The following is a 5000-nucleotide window of genomic DNA, read 5'->3' as shown; positions in this document are numbered from 1 at the left end:
GATAGTGGTGTTGATGGACGTCTGAATATCACAATGATATTTAAAAGTAGCATCCAACACACGTTGGCTCAAGGAACGCGGGCAGAAAAAGATGATTGGATGAAGTAGAATTTGTGAATGACATGAACCCTGACTGGAAGGAAAGTGGACGTGGTGGAGAAGCAATTCAAATTAGACGAATAACTAACTTAACTATTGATATGGAGCTGTTTTCACCTCATGAGAATTGGTGATACTACACAGCAGTTTTTTTTTGTGCCTCTCTTTTCTCTGATGAGCCAATGACAGCGTGTTTACAACTCTCTTTCTGTCTGAACAGAATAGACGAGGAAGAGGATGAGAGCAAAAGAGAGGGAGAGAGAGGTGGAGAGACAGATGAAGCGATGGCACTATTAATTCCCGCCCGCACCTTCTTGATGCAGTAAAAGGCCAAGCAGATCAAACGGGGCAGGCGATTGAAAGTTTGCTCTTGTAAGGGAAGAGACGTTCCAACCTCACACAGATGTGACAGGTTACTGCCAGGTAGCATGATTGCAAACACTTGCTTTCCCAATTCAAAATAGGACTCGCGTTCGTTTTTTTTCAAGCGTGACCAACGGCTTGTGGGTGTGTGGGGGAGTCATTTCCTATCCTAGTGTGAGCAAGGATAATTCTGTTGTTTTGTCAGCAATTAAAAGAATTTCAGCAACCCATTTTCTTCTGCTGCTGCAGCTTTTGTTTGTTGTCCCAAATGGCCAATTTCTTCCTTCTGTCTGTGCTGTCTGAACAGTTGAGGCTGCAAAATGTTGTGTGTGTGTGTGTGTGTGTGTGGTGTGGTGTGTTGTGTGGTGTGTGTGTGTGTGTGTGTGTGTGTGTGTGTATGTGTGTCGTGTAGCCTAAAAAACCTGCATTACTGAACTTGTCTGTTTCCTGTGCCTCAGTCTGACCAGCGTTTTCCCATAGTTCTTAAACAAAACACACACACACACACACACACACACACACACACACACACTCAGACATCCTCCCTTCACCCTCCTTCTCTCTTTGTTGTATATATATTTAGTGCTGGGCCACAGTCAGAGTGCTCGGTTCTTGTTTTTCATTACTTTTTAGGCACTGACCAAACTGTATAGAATTGTATCGAAAAATGCCTTGTCATTCAATACCCAATATCATACCTAAGGAGTAAATCTCATCAGCGTCAGTGAGCCAGTTAGCATGATTACATTACACGTCACTTAGCTGACACTTTAATCCAAAGCGATTTACAATTGCTATATATGTCAGAGGTCGCATGCCTCTGGAGCAACTAGGGGTTAAGTGTCTTGCTCAGGGACACATTGGTCGCAGTGGGACAGGCAGGAAAAACTGTTATGCACGGCGCTCATGTAGAGCTGAAAAATAAAAAAAAGATTTGCGCTGTAACATGTAATGTTGTAATTTCTTTTTAAAATAAAGTTGGTATTGAAAAAAGTCGTTCGAAAAGAAAGTCAAAAGTCGAAAGTCACGGGATCCAAAATTTTTGAACGATACCCAGTCCTATGTATGCCTGTATTTTATCTCATAGATTTATGAAAACAAAACCTGGGCACAGTAACATCTGTTGAGGAGGAATAGACACGTGGTGAACAATAACATTCATGTAGAAACACTTTCCTCAGGCCATGGGGAGGAGCAGAACAGGATGGAAATGCAAAGATGTACAGAGGGAAGGATAAGGCGATACAGCAAGGACTACTAGGCATCATACCCTCTTATGTTTAAAGAACAATGCCAGCTGTTGCTGTGCTGACAACTCGTACATTTGGCCTCATAGCACCAGGAAGGGTGCCTTGTACCATGTTATAAGAGAGGCAAAAAAATAGGTGAGGACCTCCTGATTGTTGATCTCCACTGTGGACAATAGGGCACACAATCAGACTTTTGGAACTACAATGGCATTGTTTGGCTCAGATTAGTTTGAGGGAAAAAAAAGTTAGCTGACTCTTATTGTTAGGTTATGTGTGGAATATGTACAGCGATTTTCCCTCCCCACAAAGAAGCACCAAGCTCGTTGCAGCAGGGAGGGATCATGGTGACTTCCTCAGAGCCTACAGGTAGATGCTAGAGGTAGAGCATGGAGTTTCTTCTCTTATAGTCAACGACACTGCACTTCTGTGATAGTTCATTGCCTGCCGCCGGAAATTCTACCAGATGTCCTCATTTGGGCCGTCACCTTCCACTTTCTTTGTGTTGGCATTTTAAACTCCGGTGGATTTCTGATGACTTGGTTACTATGCTTCCTCCTCAAATCTCTGCAGGGTAAATCCAGACAGCTTGCTAGACTATCTGTCTAGTCTGAGTTTTCTGTTGCACAACCTAATCATTTTTTTAACGTACACGTTTTCCCCCACCCAGTTGTGATTGGTTTAAAGAACCAATACCAATAAACAAGCGCGCATGTTTTCCTCCCATCCTGGATGCTGCTGTGCGGACTTGCCAGAACCCTTCTCTGCAGCACCGTGGTGGAAGGTCTGGCATCTCCCCTTGTATCATACAATACATTTTTTAATTCAATATTGGTCAAAAGTCCTTCGTTGAGAGACATTTTCAAAGAAACAAATTGCCGCATAAACAATATTCTATTCTTAGTATGCTAGAGAGTGTAACTTCACTTTCAGTGCATGATAAGCTAGGGCTTACTCTACTGTTTGATTTCACCCGCTGGGAAAATACAACATTCGAAAGTTCAGTCTTCCCCACACTGTGGTTCCAACAAGCTCACCAGGAGCCCAGACATTATTCATATCCATCAATTTCAGCCAGAAAAGGAAGAAACCGACAATTGCAAACAAGAAACACAGCTCTGTACAGAAACAGTTTACCAGCCGAAGAAATGCATAAGGTAAACGACAGTGCCATTGATCGTGTGTGAGAGGGAGGGAACTGCGGTGAATGACAGGAGTCCAGTCACAGCAGGGCAAAATGTGCTGAGTCAGTGAATACAAATGACACTCCCCCCCAATCAACACACACACACACACACACTACACACACAGGCTCTCTCCTCATTTTGCTGAGTGCTTAGTCAAACACAAACCTGGATGTGTGAGGGAGAGGTTTTTTGCAATCTTACAACCGTCTCCGTAAGAACATAAAAATTTATTGATTTGATTGATTGTTTAATTGACTTTGCAACCAAACTGCGCCCACAGCACCACCAGGTCTCTCTGGGGATCAGGCTTCTGGTGCGGCGAGGTTCCAACAACTCAGGTGTGTCTCAGGTTTTGCTCTGAACTGTCAGATGAGTTGAAGTGCAGTTTAAAAGGTGTCTGACTCCTGCTTGAAGGTAGCGGCTTTTGCTTTGTTGTGATGTATGAACTTCTAGTTGTTGAGAAATTAACTCTCTCCGCTTGTTTTAAGCCTCCTAGAGCGAGGTTCTGCCCCATCTACCTCTGTCGCCCTTCCCCCTTTTGACTTTGTATGCAATGTTTTGGGGTGCCCCTCTTTCATTTCCCCTGTTTTGTCTGTCTTCTGAAAGAAAGATGTGGCTGATAAGACACAGAAATGGTGTAGTGTTGATAGTAATGCTTCTCATCCCCCCACACAAAGTGGGCCACAGGGCCGAAAACCTGTTGAAATCCCGAATCCCAACCGGTCGTCAGACACCGCCCTCCCAGAGCCTGGGTCTGACCGAGGTTTCTGCCTGCCTAAAAGGAGTTTTTCCTCGCCACTGTCGCACTGTTTGCTTGCTCTGGAGAAAAAACTGGAACTGTTGGTCCTTGTGGATTCTGGAGTGTGGTCTAGACCTGCTCTAATCTGTAAAGTGTCTTGTTGTGATTTGATACTATAAATAAATTGAATTGAATTGAATTGAAATCTATTGAGGCACCTTAAGGTTTCCTATTTGAAAGCGGGGTGCTCAGGCTACTCCCGTGGCTGTTAAATTGCCCCGTGGATCGCTACCTTCATAGGGTGGTGATGCATGGGAACCATTTTAGGGCAACGCAGACAGGCAAATTTAGCTTTTAACAGACGCTTGGGGTTGCAAATGGACCAAAATTGAAGATAATGTGTTGGGTTTTGTGGAAGCAGCAGTGACACAACAACAGGAGCACTTTTTCTAGTGAGATGATTTTATTCTCCGTAACCCTCTTCCTAATGGGGCTGTCTATTGTTTCCTGTTTTTATGCCATCTCTCTATTTCTGTTTTCTGTGACCGCCGTGGAGAAGATCTGGGCTGTCGGGCGTGCACTCCCAAACTCCGCCAGCCGCTTCGGCAGACAGATCGCCAGGGAATTGCTGCTTCTGCTTCTTGCTGCCTCTTTAACAGGAGAGACACAAATTATAGCACATGCGTAACTCACTTCAGCATGGGCTGTTTCACCTTTGCTGGCAAACGAGTGTGGCTCTGAGGCGCCGGCAAAGCAATGGCAACGTGCAAACACTGTTCATCTGCACACATACTACACACACACACACACACACACACACACACCCACCACACACAACACCCCCCAAAACTCCAAACTCCACAAACTGCTGGCTGAAAATCGACAGTTTGCCTTCAATTGTTACTTATGGCATTGCTGCTCCCACACTGCAAATCTGTATCAGAGACATTGCTTCATTTATTCATCAGAATGTGCATGTTGGACAAAAACTAAAAATGAATCTATTACTAATGCCATATAACCTCATCCTCCCAAGCATGAACTTAAACGCAAAGATAAAATGAATTAAGCCAGCGGTGTGTGTGTGTGTTGTGTGTGTATATGTCTTGTTGTGTGTGTGTATATATGTCTGTGTGTGTCTCTGGTGCGTGCGCGCGTGTGTGGTGTGTGTGTCTCTGTGAGTGCCTCTGTGAGTGTCTGTCTCTGTGTGTGTGTGTGTGTGTGTTTGTGTGTGTGTGTGTGTGTGTGTGTGTGTGCGCGTGTGTTTCTGGTGTGTGCGTGTCTCTCTCTGTGTGTGTGCGTGTCTGTAGTCAGAACATTAGACCGATACCTTCTAACACATGCTTCTAGCTGTTCTACAACACA

Source organism: Etheostoma spectabile, unplaced genomic scaffold (genome assembly GCF_008692095.1).
Source record: "Etheostoma spectabile isolate EspeVRDwgs_2016 unplaced genomic scaffold, UIUC_Espe_1.0 scaffold00018816, whole genome shotgun sequence".
In the NCBI taxonomy this organism is placed as follows: Eukaryota; Metazoa; Chordata; class Actinopteri; order Perciformes; family Percidae; genus Etheostoma; species Etheostoma spectabile.
Note: the sequence above shows the minus strand (reverse complement) of the source record.